General features: G+C 44.4%; 1 protein-coding gene across 1 annotated transcript in view; it reads right to left on the bottom strand.

Annotated features, from left to right (window-relative positions):
- The window catches only part of CLMP (CXADR like membrane protein), a 119,309-nt gene that overhangs the window by 54,096 nt on the left and 38,943 nt on the right, over positions 1 to 26,270 (bottom strand). The window lies entirely within an intron of this gene.

Genomic DNA, 26,270 nt, shown 5'->3' with positions numbered 1-26,270 from the left:
AGGGCAACAAAAGGGAAAAAATAGCTTCCATGAGCACTGGATTTTTAGTGCAGGCACCAAGCTCCAGCAATAACCCTGGATGCAATATATATACACTTAAAGAAGTTAAAAAACTTTAAAAAACCCTAATTTTAAAGTTTTATTTTATTTCATATGAAATAGAGATTCATTCACATGAGAGAGGAAGAGCTACAGAACAGAGCCAAAGCACCACTTGGATGCCAGGGCTGAAGCAGCAGCCTCATGTGTGCACTCTATCACGCTGAACAATTTCCCCAGTAGCAACTAAAGGCTAATTTTATTGAGTACTTGCTAAGAGCACCGTGAACATCTTATTTATTTATTTAGAGGAAAAAAAAGAGAGAGAAACTCCTGGGGAGACAGGAGAAAGATACCTGTAGCACTGCTTCACTGCTAGTGAAGCTTCCTCCTGAAGGTGGGGATCAAGGGCTTGACTTTGATCTTTGCACATGGCTACATGTTAATCAGGTGCATCACAACCTGGTCCTATTATGAACATCTTTTTTTTTTTTTTTTTTTGTCTCTACTGTTATCACCGGGGCTCTGTGCTAGTACTACACATTTACTGCTCCTGATTTTTTCCATTTAAAAAAAAATTTTAATCTTTATTTATTTATTTATTTTGAATAGAGATAGAGAAATTATGAGGAAAGGGGAAAACAGAGCGGGAGAGAGACACTTGCAGACCTGCTTCATCACTTGTGAAGCTTTCCCCCTACAGGTGGGGACCAGGGGCTTGAACCCAGATCCTTGCGCACTGTAATGCGTGCGCTTAACCAGGTGCACCACAACCTAGCCCTGATTTTTTGCATTTATACTGGATAGGACAGAGAAAATTTGAGAGGGGAGGGGGAGACAGAAAGGGAGAAAGAGGACACCTTCAGACCTGCTTTGCCACTTGTGAAGTGTCCCCCTGCAGGTGGGGAGTGGGGACTTGACCCCGGTCCTTGCTCAGTTCCTTGTGTTCAGTACTATGTGCACTTAACCGGGTGTGCCACCATACAGCCACCATGATGAATATCTTTTTATTTAGTCTTTACCACAATGCTATAAAATAGAGACAATTTTTATTCCTGTTTTACAGATAAGGAAACCAAGGCTTAGAGAAACTAAGTGAATCACCTAAGGAAAGACAAGTAGACAGCCAATATTTGAACCAATGTTCTGTCTGCTTATCATTTGTCATTGCCTAGACTTCACTGTTCCAGGTCAATTTTTTCATATAGAAAGAAGGAGGTAAAAAGAGTGACTTCCTCCAGTGCAGTGGGGTTATGGCTAACCTGAGTCTCACACATGATTAAAGCAGGCGCACTATTCAGCTGAGCTATCTTGCCAGTTCCAGTACTACTTCTCATCCAGCCACCTCACTTTATAAATTAGGCAACTGCTCAACATGGATCAACAACGGTAGAGAATGTTCCATTCTCTGAAGGGAGGCTGGACAACATACTCTATATTCTACCTGAGGAAGATGGGTCCTGAAATTGGGGCAGCTTGGAACATTCCTACTACGACCACAGAATGTGAGCTCAGATCTACAGGGGGATGCAGAGGACACATAGATAGGCTTCAAAGCTGAATATGGGCCCCAGATCAGATCAAATCAATGGAATTTACAGTCAACAGTATTTATACACCTTTCCCATATTTGGGAGCTACTCTCTTCCCTGATCCAGCTTTCTGGTCCTTTTTCCAGCCATGACATCATCTCCCCAGACAATAACTTGGACCCACCTGCATATCAGATGTCAGGCTCAGAGAAAAAACAAAAAACAAAAAACAAAACAAACAAAAAAACCAAGTATAGTCATGGGCTCTTTGGAATATAATTAAAATAGGCCTATTATCTACAAAACGGAGACCCCCCCCCCAAATCTTCATCTGCACTATTCCAGCCTTTAGGCTCGTGATTAGTCAACACTTTGGCTTTATACGTTAACTCTTCTTTCAGTCACCAGGTTCCAGATGCTACTGTGATGCCAACTGGACTTCCCTGGCAGACAACCACACCAATGTTTCTTGGAGCCCAACTTCCCCAGAGCCGTGCCCCACCAGGGAAAGAGAAAGACAGGCTGGGAGTAAGTCAACACTCATGTTCAGCGGGGAAGCAATTACAGAAGCCAGACCTTCCACCTCCTGCACCCCTTAATGTTCCTTGGTCCATACTCCCAGAGGGATAAAGAATAGGAAAGCTATCATGGGATGGGATGTGGAGTTCTGGTGGTGGGAATTGTGTTGAGTTGTACCCCTCTTACACTATATTTTCTGTCAGTGTTTCCTTTTTATAAATAAAAATTTTTAAAAAAGGGAGTTGGGCGGTGGCGCAGCAGGTTAAGCGCATGTGGTGCAAAACGCAAGGACTCGCGTAAGGATCCTGGTTCAAACAACCGGCTTCCCACCTGTAGGGGAATCACTTCACAGGCGGTGAAGCAGGTCTGCAGGTGTCTATCTTTCTCTCCCCCTCTCTGTCTTCTCCTCCTTTCTCCATTTCTCTCTGTCCTATCCAACAACAATGACAGCAATAACAACAACAACAATGAGAAACAACAAGGGCAACAAAAGGGAAAAATATATAAAATTTTTTTTTAAGTTTTAAAAAATAAAAAAAAATAAATTAGGCAACTGAGAGTCAGTTCACATGAAGGAAATTAACCTTAAAATTGAGAAAGACCCTGGGCTTTCTGACTCCTAGGGCAGTGTGCTTGCTGGAAACTGTGTGTCACATGTGCAGAAAGTCCTTCTGTTCCTTCCTTTTTACCCAGATACATGCTTTTCCTCACTGGAAGCCTAAGGCCCCCAAAACTACAAATATAAATATCATCTAGACAGCCAAGGACTAGCTGTTGTCTTTTACTCTATTTAGCATTCAAAACCACGGAAACCACACAGAGGACACTGCCTTGACTCAGAACACAGGGCGTTAAAGCAGGACTGAGTGGTGTCCTCCCTTCCTAGGAATGCAGAAGTTGAGGAAATAAAGTGAGCATTCAAGGGAAAAGGAGGTAAAGCCAGCAAGGGATGAGTTTCTCTTTGTAATCTGAAATTGCAGAACAGTGCTTCAGGAAGGCTCAGAAGGGCTTAACTCCCATCTTCCCACACCAGCCCCTCTGGGAGATTCCCACACCAGCCCCTCTTGGGAGATTCTGGGATGTTCCCTCAGAGTGATCAAGGAGCTCTGCTTTGCGCCAAATTAAATTAAATTAAATTAAATTACGCTGCACCAAATTAAAATGGAAGAAAATGTTATTAAAAGCAGGCCAATGTGACAAAGAGACTAACAGGCTAGAGGGTAGCAGGGTGGGTGAGGAGGGAGATCCTTTTCCAGCCTTTCTCTGACACTCACTGAAGCCCCTAAGTGATGTCCTGTGTGGGTTTCCAGCCCCACTCCCCGAGGGTGGGGGTATCCAACAAGCATTTTGATGCTTGGACCCCTGGAGATAGCAACAAAAATAAAAGTAGTTCATGAGTTAGAAAACAGCTCATAAACCTAAAACTTGGCTCAAAGTTGCAACCACCCTCCACTACGGGGCACACATGCCTGCAGCATTCACGGATAGCCGAAAACATGCACTAAGACACATAACCAGCTTCCCTTCCCTCTCTCTCTTTCTTCCTTCCTTTCTTTATTTTTCCTTCTTTCCTCTCTCCTTCTTAATTTTTTAGGACTTCATGGGCATACTCTTTATTAGTTCTTTTCTTCATTTTTTAATTTGTGATTAACAGTGGGTTACAATATTTTAAGATCATAATATATAGTTCCACACTATTCCAACGACCTAAGGTCTATGTCCCCACCCTCCTATCTCCCAAAGATCAGCACTGACCTTCTCAGTGTTTACAAACAGTCTGCCGGGAGCTAGGTGGTGGTGCGCCCAGTTAAGTGTACATGCTACCAAGCGCAAGGATCCAGGTTTGAGCCTCCCACTCCCCACCTGCAGGGAGGAAGCTTCATGGGCAATCAAGCAGGTCTGTCTGTCTATCTATCTCATCTCCCTCAATTTCTCTCTGTCTTATCAAATAAAAATAGAAAAAAAAAAGAAAAAAAGGGCTGCTAGGAGTGGTGGGTTCATAGTGTTGGCACTGAACCCCAGCAATAATTCTGGTAGGAAAAAACAAAAAAACAAAATAAACAAAATAGTTTGCTTGTGTGTGTGTTGCAAGTCCATGTGTATCAGTTCTTTAGATTCCATCTTTTTTTTTTTTTTTTTTTTTACCTCCAGGGTTATCGCTGGGGTTCAGTGCACTACGAATCCACTGCTCCTGGAGGCCATTTTTTCCCATTTTATTGGATAGGACAGAGAGAGGATAGACATCTGAAGACCTGCTTCACCACTTGTGAAGTGACCTTCCTGCAGTTGGGGAGCCGGGGATTCAAACTGGGAGCCTCTAGCAGGTTCTTGCGCTTTGTACTAAGTGTGCTTAACCTGGTGAGCCACTGCCCCCCCAAGTGAATTTAAAAAATAATACATGTCACTCCAAAATAGGATTAAATGATTGTTTTTTTCCTTCTTTAAAAATGGTTTGCCCGGGAGTCGGGCAGTAGCGTAGTGGGTTAAGCGCATGTGGCGCAAAGCGCAAAGACAGGCTTAAGGATCCCGGTGCGAGCCCTGGCTCCCCACCTGCAGGGGAGTCGCTTCAAGGCGGTGAAGCAGGTCTGCAGGTGTCTGTCTTTATCTCCCCCTCTCTGTCTTCCCCTCCCCTCTCCATTTCTCTCTGTCATATCCAATGACGACATCAAGAACAATAACAATAACTACAACAATAAAACAACAAGGGCAACAAAAGGGAATAAATAAATATAAAAAAAGATTAAAAAATGGTTTGCCTATTTCATTTTAGCTCTTTATTCTCCCTCTAATAGATGCACTTTTGGGGCCAGGCAGTGGTGCATCTGGTTAAGAGCACACATTATAGTGTGCAAAGACCGAGGTTCAAGCCCCTGGTCCCCACCTGCAGTAAGAAAGTTTCAGGAGTGGTGAAGCAGGACTGCAGGTGTCTCTCTGTCTCTTTTCTTCTCTATCTCCCTCTCCCCTCTCAATTTATCTCTGTCTCTAATAAGAAATAAATAAATAAGAAATTGCACTTCCAGGAGCTGGGTGGTAGTGCATCGGGTTAAGTGCATGTGGTGCAAAGCACAAGGACTGGTTTAAGGATCCCAGTTCAAGCCCCTGGCTCCCCACCTGCAGGGCAGACGCTTCACAGGTGGTGAAGCAGGTCTGCAGGTGTCTATCTGTCTCTTCCCCTCTCTGTCTTCCCCTCCTCTCTCCATTTCTCTCTGTGCTATCCGACAATGACAGCAGTAACAACAACAACAACAATAACAACAATGATAAACAACAAGGGCAACAAAAGGGAAAATAAATACATAAAAAAGCAATTGTACTTCCCCTGCTAGCTCCACTAACAACTATTTCATGAGGTACAGAGATAGTTCATGGGGAAGACACCTGTCTTGCTGTGCAAGTGACCCAGATTCAAGCCCAGTGCACCACACGGGAGGGAGCATGACGGCACCAGGGAAGCTTTGGTGCTGTGGTGTTTCTCAAAAAAAAAAAAAAAAAAAAAAAAAAAAAAAAGCAGGCCTCCAGCAGTGAAGCCTCAATGACAATGACATCAGTGAAAAAAAATCCACAGATGGTAGAAATAGTACTGGAAAATGAAATTTTAAGTCTTGGAGGAAATTTTGTACTACTCTTAAGACTTATTTTTATATAATTCAAGTTTAGGAGCAAACCAAACCAACCAACCAAACAAACAAAAAAGCCTCAAACATCTCTCTCTCTCTCTCTCTCAAACTCCTAAAGTGGTAAAATGGAAAAGGTTGTGGAGAGGGGTCACCTGGGAGGGTGTGGGGTTGGGGTCCTGACTCTGCCAGGTACTTACTATGTGCCCTTATGTAAGATCCTGAACTGGCCTAAAACTGGTTTTGTTATCCATAAATTGCATACTCATAGTCCCTCTAGCATAGGGCTATTTAAGAACTAAATATATAACATGTAGTGTGAAATGTATTTTAGCTGTTCTTATAAGGAATTCAAAAGTGGAATCAGAGTAGTAACAGTTCTGGCTGGAATGAGGGTGGGAATATGAGAGAAAGCTGTAAGAAAAGAGCAGAACTGACTCCAGTGCTGAGAGGGCCTCTGCTAGCACAAATAACACTTAGACAACACTTATTTGTTCTTTTTTGTTTTCCTATTTTGTTTGATAGAACAGGGAGAAACTGAGAGGGATGAGGGAGACAGAGAGGGAGAAAGACAGAAACTACAGACCTACATCACGGCTAGTGAAGCACCCCCCCCTCCACACACACACACACCGCAGGTGTGGATGGGGGAGTGAACCTGAGTCTTTGCACAGGTTAATATGTGTGTCTAGCCGGGTATGCTTCCATCAGGCTCCCATTTGTTTGTTTATTCATGTTAGAGACAGACCAAAGCTTTGGCATCTGTGGCATGGGTGATTGAACCCAGGACCTCACATATGCTAGTCCTATGCTTTAAGTGCTGATTCTCAGCTGAAATGGATCTTTTTTTTTTTTTTTTTAAGGTTTGCTTTTATTTATATTTTCATTTTATGAAAGAAATGAGAACACTGATCTAGCATATTTGATACCAGGTATGGAACTGGTACCACATTTGTTTAAGTCCTACATTCTACTTCCCAGCTGCTGCAAATAACACCTTTCCCCAGCATATTGCAGGATGACATTATTTCTGTCTTCTTCCGCTGACTCAGTACTGACCACACCAGGGCACAGCTGCCTGTATTAGAGGACTCAGCAAAGGAACAATTACTTTGGGGAATTGTCAAGGACACATTCATTTGATTCCACTTCTATCTGGAGAAGGCTGTTTCCTACACAACCCTGTCCCCGCTGTTTCACATTTTTCTGTGCTCTGAGGCTATTATTGCCTTCTCAGAGTGGTGGGGATGGCCTGTAGATTTGTTTGAGGAAAGATGAGACATTTCTAATGATTTATTAATAGAATCAACAGGAGTTAATCACAGGAAAAGTAGGGTAAGGAAGGACCAGGAAAAGTTTGCCTGACATGCTAAGGAGATTGGAGTTTGTTTTCATTTTTAAGATAGAATACTAACTTATTTTCCCTTATTGAGGAAATGTTCTAGATGACCATTGTTGTTTCACTTCTCCCCCAAATAGGTGTCACCCACTGCCAAATTGCTGTCTCTCTCCATCACAGGGCACTGGGCCCGTCATCTGCTGTTTTTTTTTTTTTTTTTTTTTTTTTTTTACTAGAGCACTGCTCACTCAGCTCTGGTTTATGGTGGCGTAGGGGATTAAACCTGGGACTTTGGAGCCTCAGGCAAGAGAGTCTGCTTGCATAACCATTATGTTATCTCCCTTGCCCTTCTCAATCTACTTTCAAACACCACCTCTACCTCCTTTTGAATCCTTGGGTCTGATGATATACACCATGACTTACTAATGTTTCACTCTGCAGATACAGAAATAGCTCACAGTTTCTTAAAGTTTCACCCTGTGTTTTCTCTTTCTTTGTTTCTTAAATCCCACCTATGAGTGAGGTCATCTGATTGCTGTCCTGCTTCTGGGTTATTCACTTGGTGTTATTCCCTTTAATTTTACCCATGTTGTAGCAAAAAAGATCTCATTTTTCTTTTTCTTTTTGCCTCCAGGGTTATCAGTGGGGCTAATTGCCTGCACTACAAATCCACTGCTCCTGGAGGCCATTTTTCCCATTTTTGTTGCCCTTGTTGTTGTTACTGCTGCTGCTGTTGTTGTTGTTGGGTAGGACAGAGAGAAACTGAGAGAGAAGGGGAACACTGAGAGGGGGAGAGAAAAATAGACACCTGAAGACCCGTTTCACTGATTGTGAAGTGACCTCCCTGCAGGTGGGGAGCTGGGGACTTGAACTGTGATTCTTATGCTGGTCCTTGCACTTTGAGCCATGTGTGCTACCTCCCAGCCCTCTCTTTTTCTTTCTTTTTAAAAGTATTTTATTTATTTTATTTTTGAGAGAGATGCAGAGAGAGAGACACAGAGAAACACCAGAGCACTGCTCAGCTCTGGCTTATGGTGGTGCGGGGGATTGGACCTGGGACTTTGGAGCCTCAGGCATGACAGTCTCTTTGCACAACCCCTATGCTATCTACCCCCGCCCTCTTTTTCTTTTTTTAAATTAATTTATGAGAGAGAGAGAGAGAGAGAGAGATACGGAAAAAAGGAGGAAGAGGAGGGAACCAGAGCATCACCCTGGTACATGTACATGTGCTTGTTGGGGTCTGAACTAGAGACTTCATGCTTGTGCAATGCTTTACCCATGGCACCACCTCCCAGGTCGCAAAATGTCCCTTTTTTTTTCCTTTCTTGCAGCTGAGAAGTTTTCCACTACGTACATATACCACAGCTTCCTTATCCACTTATTTGTCACTAGACATTTGGATTGCTTTCAACTCTTGCTATTACATATAGTGTTGCAATAAATATAGGCGTGCATCAATCTCTTCTTTAGATGAATACTTAGGAAAGGAGCTGCCGAATCACATGGAAGGTCATTTTGAGGCATCTCCAGGCTGTTTCCCACAGGGTGTGGGGAGCAGAGGGAGTTTGGAAACATTGGTTTCCAACTATGTTCAAGCATACACTGGAGCACAAGTCTGGAAACAAACTTGTTTGTTTGGAGTTTGGAAACACTGGTTATAAATATGTTCAGGCATACACTGGAGCACAAGAGCTCTGAGCTGTGCCACAACCGGGCTGCGGAGAGGAGGGGGCATGATTTCAGAGAGCAGCAACAAACATTGCAGGTGGTGGTGTTTGAGATTGAACCTGGGGCTTGGAGGCTCAGACAAGAAAGCCTTTTTTTGCATAACATCTAATTAATTAATTAATAGTCTTACAGAGCACTGCTCAGCTCTGGCTTATAGTGGTGCTGGGGATTGAACCTGGGACCTCAGAGTTTCAGGCATAAATAATCTTTTGTATAACCACTATGCTATCTCCCTACCCCTAAACGCAGTTGTTTTGATCCTGTGAAGTAGTTTTTACAATTTACCCTGAAAAACAAAGTACCCAAGAAAGTTGTGGAACACCTATACAATGTTTGTACTGATGTTCTCAGAAGCAAAATATTCCTGTGAAGTGACAATTTTGATTTAAAGTGTCTATAAACTGTATGTCTGCACAGTCAAGGCTAAGGACTGATAGCTAATACCCCGGAAGGAAGGAGTCATGAAAAAAACATGCTGAAGGAGGAATCTGTCACTGGGGTGTTTGTATTTTTTAGCTCTACGTTTCCTGGCTGCAGCCTGGCTTGTTAGCTTGAAGCAATACCTTCTGAAATGTAGGCCCGAAGTGTAACTGTAATTAATAACTGAGCCTAAATGCAATCTTACTTCTCGGTTGGCTAACAGTCTGGTTTTCTGTGACTGCTGCCAACACAGACCACAGGGCGTGTGCTCAGTCCTCACTGGGTAAGTAAACCTCTAGTGCCCAGTTCCCGGAGCCTCACAGAAATTTCTATCAAGTTGTCTTTTCTAGAAAAGCAAATTAACCTTCTCTGTTGGAATGCTGTTTCCCCTCCTTGTTGAATTTTTTTAAAGTTCACAAAGTGGTATGAAATTCAGAGGAAGTGGTTTTAGGAGGCAGAAGCGGGGTGGCGGGGGATGGAGTAAAAGGGGAGAAAAGGCTGGTGGGGAGGGCAGGTCCCTAAGGGGAGTTGGCCCTCTCCCTGAGTCAACAGTATGGCCAGTGGCTTAGCTGAGGACATCTGCCCGCTGTTTGCTTTGGCCAGTGCAGGCCCAGAGGTCTCAGGGCTACTTTATCCCCAGAGAGCTCAGAAAACCAAGCAGCCTGCAGCCTGTCACCCCTGCTGTCCCGAGCTTTCCGGAATTTTATAGAAAGGGGAAGGCCAGCTGAGAAAACCATCTCCTGGGGGTGGCCACCCTCACAGACCCAATTCCCATGTAACAAACAAGTCAGTGGGTCCGAGCTGCTGGGCTTCTGCGCCGCCGGGCGGAAGGCGCCAGGCTGGGAGATGATTGAAACCACATGTGCCAGAGGTTTCTGAGCCAGACGCCCAGGACCCTGCTGCCTGCTGCCTTTTCTGTCTCCTTCTCCCTCTGGATTCTAAAGTCAGATCCTCTGAGGGCATAGGCTACCAGCAGCAACCCTGCAGACAGAGCAGTAACTGCTTCTTTCTCTCCACCTCCCCCCAAGTTTAATCAAAGGGTATGATCCTATAGCCACCAGGCCTTCCCCCACCAGAAAATGACTAGAAGCCCCAAGGGCTGGGTGGTCTCTTTCTCTAACTTTCTCTACCTTGGGAAGAGCCCCGAAACTCCCTAAAGAGGGAGGACTCAGCTGTATCTCTCTCTATATGTCATGCTCGTCAACTGTCTATAAGGCTTCCGGGAAATAGCGCCTTTTCAGTAGGGAAGTCTGGGGAAAATTAAAGTCAAACATGGGTCTTGTGCACAGATGACAAAGCAGCTCACTACCCATGCTGACTTACATACAGTGTACTCTTGACTGCAGTGAGGAGCAGGAGCGTCAGTGGCCCTAGGACCTCTCCACTGTGCAAGACTCAATGCTAGAGACCTGCTTTCAGCTCCAGAAGGGAAATATAGTTATGAAAGGTGAAAAGCTCATGCTTGGGAGGGTGAGCTACAGAAACCTATCTATAAATGTGTCCCCAGATTGTTGAGATCTGAGTCTAAGATTAGAGAGTGGCTCTATAAGGTGGCTTCTGAGGCACCTGTCAGAGTGGACGGGGGACTACAGTAAATGGCTTTGACCTCAGTGTCCCACAGTCAAAACCCTAAGTAGCAGAAGGGGAAGGGGATAGGGGTATGAGAACCTATCTTGGGTATGTTTTGCAGACACCTATCATGGGGAGATGAGATTGTACTCACGTCAACAACTGCACTATAAACCATTAATCTCCCAATAAAATTATATTAAAATATTTAATAAAAATTGCAAGTTGAAATGCTATTGTTTTGAATTATCAGTGTTAAATAAAATATTTTAAATTAAAATCATTATTCTTTATTATTATTTTTTTACACACCTACTAGAAAAACTTAAATTACATCTAGACTTGTTTTATTTTTGTGTTTCCTCTTGGGCAGCACTGCTCTGGAGTGGCAGGAAGGGTTTAGCATGGTGCTCTGATTCCTTTTCCTGAAAAATGATGGGGGCTGGGCTGAGAGATGTTGCCCAAGCTGAGGGCTCTGACAGGGTCTAGGCCATCAGAAACACACCCTTTTTTCACTCGCACATCTCTGATGGTGCCAGTCTGCTCGAGAGGGGTTCAGCTCTGCTAGTGGCTTGAATGTGGAGTGAGCGTGCTCCTCACTGTGTGTGTGACAGAGCACTTTGATCTCTTCATGAGCTTGAATGGCATTTGCTGCATCGCCCTGTCACCCTGCATCTCCCCTCCTGCTCCTCAGTTCACCCTTACTGTCCTCCCTGGAGAAGACTCAGGACCCCAGCAAACTCGGTCTGGGCTGGGCTCAGGTAGCTCCATCTGACTAGTTCTCCCACTCATTACAGCTGAGAGTTCAAGTGCACAGTGGCTGCTCTGAGCAGAGGCAGAGGCTTCCAGGCACAGCTTCCTGGCACTGTTTGCTCTTACTTCTAATAGGGAGCCCAGGCTGCAGACAGTGCAGTCAGAGAGACGGCCTCTCACAAAAGCTTAAGGGAACTTTTTTCCCCCACTGAGATCCAGATATCCTGGGGAGGTGCCATCAATTCACCTGTCAGTGTGCATTTATTTGTCTGGAGGGCAGTATCATACAGTGGGAAAAAGCAGGGACAGTGAGTCTAGACCATCTGGGGTGAAATCAAGTCCCTCTTCTTCCTTCTCCTCCTCATTTAAAAAAAATTTCTTTATTGGGGAATTAATGGTTTACAGTCGACAGTAAAATACAATAGTTTGTACATGCCTAACATTTCCCAATTCCCTCCCCATCAGGGCAATCCCACCACTCCAGGTAGAGTCTTTTTTTCCTTTTCTTTTTTTCATGAGGCAGAAGATGAGAGACAGATGGGGAGAGAGACAGATAAGGAGACACCACTGCACCACTCCACTGCCTGTGAAGTGTCCCCTTTGCATGCTGCTTCCATGTGGTGGCCGGGGACTTACATAAGGACCCTTGAGTATGGTAAAGTGTGAGCTGTGATGGGTGACCTATCATCAAATCCTGTTTCTTAATATCTCTGTGGTTTTGCACAGGTTACGTAGCTTCTCTGTGCCTTGCTTTCTTCATCTATAAATGCGAATGAGAAGATGTATATATATTTTCAGTGGTAGAACCACTGAACATGAGATTACTGCCTTACCAGATTTTGAAGGGTACAATCAGTACTGTGGACCGTAGGCCCAGTGTTGCACAGCAGCTCTCCATGATGTATTAACTTTGTTTCACTGAGATGATGTCCCACCCCATGCCCCAAATCCTGGCAGCCACTAGTCCTCTCTTTAATCTAATGAATTAGACAATTTGAAATGCCTCACATAAATAGAATCATTCAGTGTTCCTTTTTCTAGCACTAACTTACTGCCCTTTACATCCTTGAGGTTCATCCTTGCTACATATCAAGTGCAGAAAATCTCCTTTTAAAATATTTTAATTTATTTATTATTGGATAGAGACAGAAAGAAATTGACAGGTGCGGGGGAGGTAGAGAGGGAGAGAGAAAGATACCTGCATCTCTGCTTCACCATTTGTAAAGCCTTCCCCCTGTGGCTGGGGACCAGGGGCTTGAACTTGGGTCCTTATACACTGTAATGTGAGTGCTTAACCAGGTATGCCACCACCTGGCCCCTCCTTTTTATTTTTCAGAAGTTTATTATTATTTTTTTTAATATTTATTTTATTTATTCCCTTTTGTTGCCCTTGTTGTTTTATTGTTGTAGTTATTATTGTTGTTGTCGTTGTTGGATAGGACAGAGAGAAATGGAGAGAGGAGGGGAAGACAGAGAGGGGGAGAGAAAGATAGACACCTGCAGACCTGCTTCACCGCCTGTGAAGCGACTCCCCTGCAGGTGGGGAGCTGGGGTTCGAACCGGGATCCTTATGCTGGTCCTTGTGCTTTGCGCCACCTGCGCTTAACCCGCTGCGCTACAGCCCGACTCCCAGAAGTTTATTTTTTAAGAGAGAGCAAGTGAGTATAGAGTCTTGGGTATGAACCTGGGTCCTCATGCATGCAAGTCAGGCACTCTGCCCTGAACTCTGCACAAGGACATGTGGATGGAGTCTGAGTATAAGCGAGAAGGAGCCTCACTGTCCTAGAGTTCTGGCAGCATACAGCTCAACAGGTAAGGACGTACCTGCTGTAGTGAGAGAACAGGGAGAAAGCCTGGTCCTGTAACTGGAATCCCCTAAATGCACAAGTCCGTAAAATGAGTTGTTTCCTGTCTTACTTTCCCCCAATCATAGAAAAGTCAGAGACCAACTCTTGACTTAACAAGTGAGGAGGGGATGGATATCTTGGACAATGGGGAGCTTCATCCCAGACTTCAAATCTAAGACAAACAGATCCTGCACTGAAGAACTCCACATCTGAACATAAAATCCTCCAACTCCCTGGAGGCCCCACCTGCCACTCACAGTGGGAAGAGGGACAACTGGGGCTTGGTCCAGGTTCTGGCTAATACAACTTTTAAATTCTTTTTTTTTAAAGGAAACTATCTTTACTTATTTATTGGATAGAGACAGCCAGAAATTCAGAGGAAGGGGGAGACAAGAGAGGGAGAGATACAGACACCTGCATCCCAGTTTCACCACTTGTAAAGCTTTCCCCCTGCAGGTGGGGACTAGGGCCTTGAACCCGAGTCCTTGCACACTGTAATGTATGTGCTTAATCAGGTGTGCCACCACCTGGCCCCAAAACTATGAAAAAATGAGCAAAATTTTCCTTTGCTGACTTACTGCCTCTATCCTGTCCCATAGAGGTTGAGGCAAGGGTGTTGGCCTGAGGCCTTGGTCCTCTTTGAAGCGCTGGTCTCTTATAAGAAGAACATACTGATGGCCACTTCCACCTAGCATAGCTGCATTCTCACAGAGTGTTTGCTCTCCTTTTTAAGAGCTACCTTCTCTTTGCTGTGTAATTGAAGGATGTGCTCAAGCAAGGAGAGTCAGCTAGGATGTGGCAAGGAGAGGGCAAGCTATGAGAGGCCCTGGGTTTTCTGGAAGCAGATACTGAAGTGGTTGCCAGGAGAGGTGGGTGCACAAGATGCTCTGAAGAGTCCACTGAGCCATGAAAAGAAAGTATTATTGAGCGCCCAGACCACATGAGAAAAATAAGTTTATTCACTGTGGAAAGGGTATAGGACACATTCAACACTAATCAGGATGACATTTCTCTCCTCACAGAGAGAATAAATTCCTGGAAAGCAGGGATTGACTGCTACAGGTCTCTGAAGACTTCACAAAACCTGCTATTGAAACAAACTCCTTTAGAAGTCCCTGATGATAGTCAGCTCTTGGAGAATAGAAGAGAGGTCACCTGGACTTCCTGGCAGACATGGGAAGGATGGAGAAGAAAGAGCCTGTTATGCTGACGCATTTGGGACCTTGCTCCTTATCGCACCACCTCTCCTCCACCACCAAACTGGTTCTTTCAACAAGTGCTTGGGGATCCTGCCAGGTGCCAGGTGGAGCTGTGACTTGGGAGCAACAATAGGAATGACAGAGGTCACCTAGGAGCTTGCAAGAAGGGACCTCTAAGTTTTATAAGGGGAGGTCTTAGATACGAAACCATTTGCTTCTGCCTAGAAAACTATTTCATAGAATAAGCTATTTCATACCATCTCTGCCATATCCCCAGAAATCTATATAGTAAAGTCCTTACGCGGGCCAGGCTGGTTTAAGCCCCTGGTTCTCACCTGCAAGGGGAAAGCTTCATGAGTGGTGGAGCAGGGCTGCAGGTGTCTCTCTGTCTCTCCCCCTTTCCATCCCCTTCCCCCCTCAATTTCTGGCTGTCTCTATCCAATAAATAAATAAAGACAACAGTTTTTTTTTAAAAAAAAATAAAGTCCTTAAGTGCAGTCCAGGAGGACGTACAGTAGATAAAGTGTTAAGACTCTCAAGCATGAGGTCCCAAATCCAATCCCTGGCAGAATAAGTACCAGACTGATAGTTGGTTCTCTTTCTCTCTCTCCTCCTATCTCTCTTATCAGTCAACAAAACCTCTAAGAAGAATATTTAAAAAAATTAAATAATAGGGAGTCAGGCAGTAGCACAGTGGGTTAAGCACATTTGCTACGAAGCACAAGGACCCCGTAAGGATCCCGGTTCAAGCCCCCAGCTCCCCACCTGCAGGGGAGTTACTTCACAAGTGGTGAAGCAGGTCTACAGGTGTCTGTCTTTCTCTCCCCGTCTTCCCCTCCTCTCTGTATTTCTCTCTGTCCTAACAATGATGACATCAACAACAACAACAAAACAACAAGGCAACAAAAGGGAAAATAAATAATAAATTAAAAAAATTAAATAATAAATAGTCCTTATATGAAAAAGGCTGTTGCTAGCAGTGCCCCTGGTGGCCAAAGCCTCCTATTTACCTGGTCTTTCTCAGAGCTCTCTTAAACTGTCTTTACCTGACTGAGGCTGTTCCAAGGTCACCTGGGAAGTCATCACCAAGGCCCTTTGCCTCTGCTTTTCAAGCTTTCCCCATTTTTATTATATAGTTTGTTTTAATAAGAAAGGCTGAGTCTTTTCTTTCACTTTTAAGGATTTATTTATTTATTTATTTATGAAAGGCAGAAACAGAGCATCACTTTGGCACAGGCATTTCTGGGAATCAAACTGGGACCTCATGCTTGAGGTCTAACGCTTGAACCACTGTGCTACCTCCCGGGCTGCTTTACTACCTGTTATTATTCTTTGTCCTCTCTTGCCCACTCTCATTCATTCACTGGCTCATTCATGCATTAAAAAAAAAAAAAGCATTTACTGAACTTCTAACTACTGAAGTGTTTTACCATGTATTGGATATATAAAGTTGAAGGAAATGTAACTTTGCTGGAGGGATTCACAGTGTAGTGAGGTAGCCAGAAGTATGGAAAGATACTTGGAGTGTAATATACTAAGAGCTTATAAGAGACATATGGGAGCATAGCTGCACTTACCTCGCTCCTACTCATCACAAGGCAAGGAAGACTCTGGTAAATTAATTCATGCTGAGATAAACAAGCCTGACAGAACCGAGTGTGGTATCCTTCCTGGGGGCAATTTTACTTATTTCAGAGCATCTTTATTTTTAGCAAGTTTATTGATCAGAACCAATATAGATGTCTGTTTGAACTTCTGGCTTTAGGACTACTCCTCTCATTCAGGCTTTTACAGCTTCACTCCTGGTGAAGTTTTTTTCCTGCTGGTTTCTGCTCATCCTGTCCCTGTGCTCTCCATAGCATTTTTCTTGACCTGTCGGGATGATTTACTCATGGCACAGCTCTGAAATCTGCTGGCCAAACAATTTAAACTTGCTCCACCTCAGTCATCTCACTCACGAAATGATCGTAATAAATGCCTTTCTGATATTGTGAAATATTTGTAACAAGGAAATGGGTTTGGGTATCCAGGTGGTGTTAAGCGCACATAGTATGAAGTGCAAGGAGCCATACAGCCACCCTGCTCCCCATCCTCAAGGGGACAGTTCACAAGCAGTGAAGCAGGTCTGCAGGTGTTTTATCTTTCTCTTTCCTTCTCTATCTCCCCTCTTCTCTTGGTTTATCTTTACTGTCAAATAGTGTGGAAAATATGGCTGCCAGTAACAGTGGATTTGTGGTGCCTGCACCAAGCCCCAGCAATAACCTTGGAAGCAAAAAAGAAAAAGGAAATGGACTCATTCTCTTTCTTCTTCTTTTTTTTAAAAATCACAATAATTTTAAGTGGGTACCCACATACACTATTTGATTATTGGTCACTACCTAGTTCAAAAGTTTTTCATGGGGACCAGTGAAATAGCTCACTTGGATAATGTGTGGCTTTGCCATGTGCATGATCCAGGTTCAAGCCCAGCCCTCTACACTGAAGGAAGTTTCAATGCCATGGTGTGTGTGTGTGTGTATGTGTGTCTATCCCATCTCTCTGCCTCTATCTGAACCTAGCTCTCCATACTCTTAGCAGTCTAGTTTCAGTACCCCCCTTTCGAGTTTTTTGTTGAGCCAAGGCCTCACATATGTACTCTTTCACAGCTCCTGGGCCAACTTCTTTATTCAGATAGACAGACAGACAGACGTATACAAAGAGAGTGAGACCACAGCACCAGAGCTTCTCCCTATGCTGCTATGGCACTGCCTTATGGTGCTAGGACTCAAACCTGGACCAGACAGATGCCAAGGCACATACTGTACCCAGTGGGGCAATGACATTAAATGTAATTGACATGAAAGCCTCTCGTGGACCATCGTTGATGGAGCTCCCAAGGTCTCTAGGCTTGATTTGTAGCAAGCATTGACATTCAAGCCTGCCCGGCCTCCAGGCAGTGGATTCTTCTCCGGCACCCCACCACACCGGACACAGAGCAGCCTCCAGAGCCTAAACAATGGAGCTTCAGCTATTTTCTCTCTAAGGGGGCAGGCACAGTGAAAATTTTTTATCTGATCTTTCTCTCTGAACTTTCTTTTCTCTCCTGCCAGCTTTGCTTCTTTGAGTCCCACTGCCAGGACTGCATCTGTTCCCAGAGATTTACCTCTCCCACTAAAAATTTTGGCCCAACAATGGGAAACAAAGCTCTTTTCCTGTGCCCCTTAGTAAAGCAGAGTCAGGCTAGAACATTAAAAAAGGGCTCTAATCTATATGAAGAGATAGACAAACTAGAACTATTGGACATTTTTGGAGTAAAAATGGTGATTTCACCGTTTTCGGCCCATCTTGGATGGAGCTTCAAGAAATCATGTTAAGTGAAGTAAGTCAGAAACAGAAGGATGAATATGGGATGATCTCACTCACAGGCAGAAGCTGAAAAACAAGATCAGAAGAGAAAACACTCAGCAGAGCTTGGACTGGAATTCGTGTCTTGCACCAAAATAAAAGACTCTGGGGTGGGGGTGTGGGTGGGGAGGGGAATACAGGTCCTGGAAAAGGATGACAGAGGACCTGGTGGCTCAGTTGTATTGTTATGTGGAAAACTGAGAAATGTTATACATGTACAAACTACTGTATTTATTGTCAAATGTAAAACATTAATCCCCCAATAAAGGAAAAAAAGAAATGATGGATTAAAAAAAAGACTCTGGGGTGGGTGGGTGGGGGGAATTCAGGTCCTGGAATAGGATGGCAGAGGACCTAGTGGGGGTTGTATTGTTATGTGGAAAGCTGAAAAATGCTATGCATGTACAAACTATTGTATTTACTGTCGACTATGAAACATTAATCCCCCAATAAAGAAAAAAAATCTCTAACATGAACAAAAACAGGTGGAAAGGTGTCATATATATATATATATATGGTATAAAAACATTCACAAAGATTTTGTTTTTAAATTTCTGGTTCACTTAACTCACTCACTGGCAGTCCTCTTTCTACTGTGAGGCTGACAACATTCCTTTCTTATTCTTTAGCTTCCCTTCTGTTCTTTTCTATTTCTCTTAGTATAGGCTTCAGGAGTAGGCACCTGCCTTGTACTGACATTCTGCCAAAAGGTGGGTTGACAGCCCACTCCACAAGGCATAGTGAGCCCTGGGTCCAAGCCCGAGCACCACAGGGGAGCATTATGACACCAGGAGAAGCTCCATAGATGGCGAAGTAGTGCTGTGGTGTCTCTTCCTCTCTTTTCTTTACATTTCCTACCTTCCTTCCTTTCTTTCTTTCTTTCCTTCCTTCTTTTTAAAAGACTTTATTTAATCATATAACCCAAAGTCAAAATGCTCAATAATGGTTGAAGTCCCTAAAGAAGGCAACATAAATTCTGTAATTGATTGGATTTAGACCAAATGAGCAGGACAGCCTAGCAGAAAGGCCCAAAGAAGACAGATACCGGGGGTCGGGCGGTGGCGCAGTGGGTTAAGTGCATGTGGCGCAAAGTGCAGAAACCGGCGTAAGAATCCCGGTTAGAGCCCTCGGCTCCCCACCTGCAGGGGAGTCGCTTCACAGGCGGTGAAGCAGGTCTGCAGGTGTCTATCTTTCTCTCCCCTTCTCTGTCTTCCCCTCCTCTCTCCATTTCTCTCTGTCCTATCCAACAATGAATTGCGTCAACAAGGGCAATAATAATAACCACAACGAAGCTACAACAAGGGCAACAAAAGGGGGAAAGAAAAAAAATGGCCTCCAGGAGCGGTGGATTCATGGTGCAGGCACCGAGCCCAGCAATAACCCTGGAGGAGGAAAAAAAAAAAAAGAAGACAGATACCCCAAACCTAACTCTGGCTGGGCTCAATAAATGATACTCAATGCCTAAACAACGGAGAGAAAATCTAAGATAATCAGATAAAGAAAGGACTACAAAAATTGGGTAAGGGCAAGAGATTGGCCCATTTAATAACGGCCTGCTTGGTTAATATCACACCATCTGATCATCTGGGGCCCTAGTTAGGGAATCCTTGGATTCCCAATACACATATGATGGGCCTTGACCTCTAAAGGGCTCCTCTCTCCACTACCACTGGTCACTTCCAAAAGGAACAGTGTCTTGTGGGCCCTCTCAGGACCTTGGCTCTACCATGAAGCAATGACGGTAGGGATAACCCCAGTCTCTGAAGGGAGGCTGGGAGTATCCTACCCTAACACTTGAAAAAGACTGGTCCTGAAATGAGTGCAGCCTGCAATGTTCCTCAGATGAGACCATGATCTATAAGTTCAGACCAATAGGGACTTAGAGGTTAAGAGGCTATGGCATTAAATATAAATATGCATTTACATATGGGCCCTGGAGCAGGTGGATGGAGGTAAATAGTTAATTTTAGCCACAGAATTGTGTGTGTGCATGTGGCCTATGCTTGTAGGGGTGGCTTCCCATACCACTGAGCTATTCGCTGACACCAGCTGGGTGTCCTCCTATTTCACTCAGTTCTGACACTGACAACCTGGAGACAACAGTAATCTTCACAGGGCAATGGATCAGTCCCACTTAACTTTTTTTTTTTCCCTCCAGGGTTATGGCTGGTGCTCTGTGCTGACATTAAGAATCCACTACTATTAGGGGAAAACATACTTTAAAGCAAAGGTGCACAGTAGTTTGCAGTGAGTCAATAAATGTAGCAAGCAAGTAGAAAGATCCAAAATGACACCATAAAGTACCTAATGAAATAGTTTCTACTTAGACCTAGATACTCTCCTCACTTACCTCCTATTACATGCCCTTCAGTCACTCCAAAGCTAACCTTGTCAGACAAAGTAAGGACTACAAAAGCTGAGTAAGGGCAAGAGACTGGCATATGATGACTCTTTAGTCACTACCAGGCCACCCCATCACAGTCAGGGATGTGGATTTCTACACAGACATGATGGGCCTAGACCTCTAACAGATCCCTCTCACCACTGTCACTGGTTATTTTCATCAGGAACAACATAATGGACCCCTTTGTGGACCCCTATAGGACCTTACCCTCAATGTGGATCAGTAATGGTAGGGACTGCCCCATTCTCCGAAAGGAGGTTGAACAACATATTCTACCTACCACCTGAGGAGGATGGGTCCTGAAATGAGTGCAGCCTAGAATGTTCCTAGCTGTGACCACAGAATGTGAGCTCAGACCTACAGGGATGCAGAGATTACATAGGCTCCAGTGCTGAATATGGGCCCCAGGTCAAATTGATGGGATTTACAGTTAACAATATTTATATACTTTCCCCAGATTTGGGAGTTACTCTCTTTCCTGATCCAGCTTTATAGTCCTTTTTCCAACTACGACATCATTTCCCCAGACAATCACTTGGATCCACCTGCATATTAGATGTTAGGCTCAGGTAAAAACTAGTGAAGTCATGGGCCCCTTGGAATATACCTAAAATAGACCTACTAGCTTTTTCCAAAAGGGAGACCCCCAAATCCTCATCAGCAATATTCTTGCCTTTAGGTTCATGAGTAGTCAGCAATTTTCTCTGCTTTATATCTTAATTCTTTTTCAGTCACCAGGTTCCAGATGTTACCATGATGCCAACCTGACTTCCCTGGGCAGATAACCCCACTAATGTGTCCTGGAGCCCCGCCTCCCCATACTCCTTCCTCACTAGGGAAAGAGAGAGACAGGCTGGGAGTATGAATTGACCTGCCAATACCCACGTTTGGCAGGGAAGCAATTACAGAAGCCAGGCCTTCCATCTTCTGCACCCCATAATGATCCTGGGACCATACTCAAAAGCTATCAATAGAGGGGATGGGATACAGAATTCTGGTGGTGGGAATTTTGTGGAACTGTAACCCTCTTATCCTATGGTCTTGTCAACATTTCCATTTTATAAATGAAAATCAAAGAAAAAGAGTAAAAAAAAAAAAAAGAAAAAGAATCCACCACTAATTGGGTGGTAGCACTGAGGGTTAAGTGCACATAGCGCAAAGGGCAAGGACCAGTGCAAAGGGCAAGGACCAGCGTAAGGATACTGGTTTGAGCTCCTGGCTCCGCACCTGCAGGGGGGGTCGATTTACAAGTGGTGAAGCAGGTCTGCAGGTGTCTATCTTTCTCTCCCCCTCTGTCATCCCCTCCTCTCTCCATTTCTCTCTGTCCTATCCAACAACAACAACAACAACAACAGCTATTAACAACAAAGGCAACAAAAATGGGAAGAATGGCCTCCAGGAACAGTGGATTCATAGTGTAGGCACTGAGTCCCAACAATAACCTTGGAGGCAAACAAACAAAACAAAAAATCCACCACTGCTCCTGGCTGCCATTTTTTCCATTTTATTAGATAAGACAGAGAGAATTTGAGAGAAGAAGGGGAGCTAGAGAGGGAAAGAGAAATATAGATACCTGCAGTCCTCTTTCACCACTTGTGAAATGTACCCCCCTGCAGGTGGGGAGCCGGGGGCTTGAACCTGGGTCCTTAGGCAGCTCCTCGCGCTTAGTACTATGTGCTCTCAGCCGGGTGCACCACCGCCTGGCCCCCCTTTCACTTTTTTTTTCTTCTTAAGAGGCAGAGAGGGAGGGAAGGAGTAACAGGGACAGAGAAGGAAAGAATAGGAGAGAGAGGGAGAAGGAGGGTGAGAGAGAAGAAAAGCACCAAAGCTTCCTTCAGTGTGGTGGGGGCTGGACTTGAACCTGGGCCACACACAAAGCAAAACAGCACACTATCCAACTGAGCTATTCTGCTGGCCTTCAGATGTCAGTCCACCTGTGCTCGAGAGCTCTAAGTCAGAGGTTTTCATGACCTCTTCCTTGGGTTTGATTGACTTGCTATAGTGACTGGTGTGGCTCAAAGAGCTCAGAGAAGCAGTCTGCTCACTAGGTTACTGGTTTACTGTAAAAGAATATAACTCAGGAACAGCCAGATGGAAGAGAAGCATAGGGTGTGCTGTGGGGAAAGAGTGGGGGCTCTCGTGCCTTCTTGGAGCCCTCCGGGTCTGCCATGCTCCCAAACCTCCAAGTGCTCACTAATCTGGAAGGCCTCTGAATCCATTGCTGCGGGGTTACTATGGCAGCTTTACTGTGGAGGCACAATTGATTACATTGTTGGCAGTTGGTGATAAATCTCCAGTCTCTTTCTCCTCCCAGGAGATCTGAGATGGGACTGAAAGTTCCAAGCTTCTTCTTTTTCCCCCCCGAGCTTCTAATCACATAGTTGGTTCTCCAGGTCACCAGTCCCGGTGGGGAGCAAATCCACATTACCATAACAAAGACACTTCTCTCTGATCTATTAGATTCCAAGGGTCTTACAGACGTTGGCAGGAATGAGGACAAATACTATATATTTATTTTTTAAAATATTTATTTATTTATTTTCCCTTTTGTTGCCCTTGTTGTTTTTTATTGTTGTTGTAGTTATTGTTGTTGTTGTTGTTGTCGTTGTTTGATAGGACAGAGAGAAATGGAGAGAGGAGGGGAAGACAGAGAGGGAAAGAAAGACACCTGCAGCCCTGCTTCACTGCTTGTGAAGCGACTGACCTGCAGGTGGGGAGCCAGGGGCTTGAACCGGAATCCTTACGCCGGTCCTTATGCTCCACACCACGCACACTTAACCCGCTGCGCTACCACCCAACTCTCAAGACTATATATTTATATATAATATCTACACACCACTAGACCATTGCATAAAGGACTTCGTGCACAGCTTGGTGTGGAGAAAACATTCAGTGAACATCAGCTACAATTACTGCTACTATATACCTAATATATCAAGCCCCTTTTATATGCCAGGAATTGTACTAGGCACTAAAATTTGAAGATAAAAGACAGCCCTTCCCTTGAGATCATGAAGTAGTTGCTATACAGACTTGGTTTTAAGACCTTTGGAAAATGTAGGAAAGACCAAACATCTGTCAAGGCAATGAATGTGCTTAAATATGAATATGTGTGCTTTTTTTTAAAAAAAATTATTAAAAGAGTGTCTGGAACGCACAGGAAAAACCTCCCTCCATCTCTCCAGGGAGTTACTTAACTTTGAGCAAGAAATTAAGTGTCAGACTAGGAACTTTCTAGAAAGTGCTCCTACCAGATGACCTGTGGATCACTGTGAAGGCAGAGCTGTGCAGTGCCACCATGGGGTGAAACTGGGAAGAGAGGAAGGAGGAGGGGAGGACCAACCTCAAGGGAGAGACAGGCCAAGAGTGAAGAAGATGCCTGTTCAAACATGTTCAGAGAGACTTCTTCCAAGACGTCCAGCCAAGCTTTTCCAAAGAAGGACCATTCTGGCATGTGGAGGCAGAGCCAATCAAGGTGCTTTGAGTCTTAGGAGAAATTTCACTATTATTTTGAAGAATGTGGAATGCCCAGGTGAAGGGTCATCTTCAGAAATAACCTTTTTATTGGGAAAACCTATCTGAAGGCAGTGCAAATGTCTATATCTGGCTTTGTCCCTTCTCTTTCCTTGGCGCCCCAGTTCCCTACCCCATGCTTAACTCAGTGTATAAACTCAGTCCAAGCCTTTTGCCCTAGAAGTACAGCCTCAAAGTCTCTGTATGTGTGTATTAAATGTGGTCTTTTTCTCCTGCTAATCTGTCTGGTGTTACTTTGTTCTCCGACAGCTTGAGAAGAACCCAGAGGGGTAGAGGGAATTTTCTCCAACACCTGACAATTGTGTTCCTATTTGTTATGTAGGCAACAGATAAAATGCTCTGAGTAGGCAGGGAGGGGGGCTTGGCGGAGCATCTGAAAGTGAGTGATGCCTGGATGGGAAGACAAGAAGGGACAGCTGGCTGGCTGGAGGGAGATGCAGAGCACTGCTGTGCTGTGTAAGAAGCATTTATATTCGCTCTTCTCTACTTCTTCAATTGTGGGGTGACGATCTCACACCTAGCAGAATAGGAGATGGTCAAGTGACAATGACAAGGCGGTGAGGTAAGTGCTGCTAAGGCAGATCTGCTGGCCAGGGAGGGAACACAGAGGAGGGACAGCCCCCTGGTATGGGCCAACATGTAGAAACACCCAGGGGTTGCTGGGATGCCACAAGTCTGCAGGGACCAGCAGCTTTTCATAATTTTCTGCAGATACCTTCCGTCAATTCACAATCATTCTGTCTATTTCCAATTTCCAACCCTAAAAGGAACAAATGAGGAATTCATCGTTCTCCTTATTTTTTTTTACATCTGCCATGTTTGTTAAGATCTAATGAGGATGATGATAGCTTTCTTATTTTTTTCAGCACCTTTACATACTCTGAGAATGATAGAGCAAAGCAGATCCTAGCTGATAAGAATTTATTTTGAGTGCCGGGCAATAGCGAGTGGGTTAAATGCACATGGTGTGAAGCACAAGGGCTGGTTCAAGGATCCTGGTTTGAACCCCCAGCTCCCCACCTGCAGGGAGTGTTGCTTCACAAGCAGTGAAGCAGGTCTGCAGGTGTTTGTCTTTCTCTCCCCCTTTCTGTCTTCCCCTCCTTTCTCTTGGCTATTCTCTGTCCTATCCAACAACAACTGCAATAACAACAATAACAATAGCAACAACAAGGGCAACAACAACAACAACAAAAAGGGAAAAATGGCCTCCAGGAGCAGTGGATTCATGGTGCAGGCGCTGAGCCCCAGCAGTAACCCTGGAGGCAGGAAAAGAAAAAACAAAAAAGGAGAGTTTACTTCAACACACCAGCTCTACCCTCATGAACTTCATTTCCCCTGAGAAGTAAATAACGCGTGTGTGCGTGTGCGTGTTTGCTGATTGGTTTCCCCACGTGCTTTAGTGTTTTTCTACACACTGACTGTTGTAAATGCTATTTGCAGACCAAGGAACTGCAGGTCTGCAACCCAGAACCTGGCAGGCGGGGATGCCTGTACTGAATCCTCTGGCAAGGCTCAGGTTAGAGTCAGGGTTTTGGCTCACTGGTTTCCTAGGCTGTCTAGCAGGATTAGGGCTTGCTTCCCCTGCAAACATTTCACCCAACCAGGGGAAAGTTTAGGAAGATGCATTCAGGGGCAGTAGGATGGAACTGACAGAAAGACTACAGGTGAGGAGCACAGGGCTGGACTCTGGATTGGATACGGAGTTCTGGTGGTGGGAATTGTGTGGAACGTATACCCCTCTTATTTTATGGTCTTGCCAATATTTCCATTTTATAAATAAATATTAAAAAAAGAGCAGGGGAAGGAGGATAATGTCTTTTTTTTTTTTAGATAGAAGGCGAGAGGACAAAGAGAGCTAGCAGCTTGAATCCAAATCATTGGTGGAGCCACCTAGATACTCCATGCAGATTTCTTCTGCAAAACAGAAAAATCACAATGTTGTCCCAAATTTATGTTTCATAACCACAAAAATCCAAATTAGTCCACCTAATGTCTGCCAACAGCCACTACAATGGTATTGATGTAACAAGAACATACATTGCAATTTACTGAGTGATTTCTCTGTTCCAGGTAAAATGTTACATAATTTACATCTGTGCAAATTAACAATAGACTTACTCCCAGATTTCCATATTTTTTAATGTCTTTTAAAAATATTTTATCTGAGCGGGAGTAGATAGCATGATGGTTATGCAAAGAGACTCATTCCTGAGGCTCTCAAGTCCTAGGTTCAATCCCTCATACCACCATAAGCCAGAGCTGATCAGTGCTCTGGTAAAAAGACAGCAAGAAATTATGAGGGAAGGGGGAGATAATACTTCACTACTTATAAGCTTCCCTCACTGCAGGTGGGGAGGGACTTGAGTCCAGGTCCTTGCACTTTGTTTTT

The sequence above is a fragment of the Erinaceus europaeus genome, chromosome 20, assembly GCF_950295315.1.
Source record: "Erinaceus europaeus chromosome 20, mEriEur2.1, whole genome shotgun sequence".
NCBI lineage: Eukaryota > Metazoa > Chordata > Mammalia > Eulipotyphla > Erinaceidae > Erinaceus > Erinaceus europaeus.
This window is presented reverse-complemented; position numbering and strand designations above follow the sequence as displayed.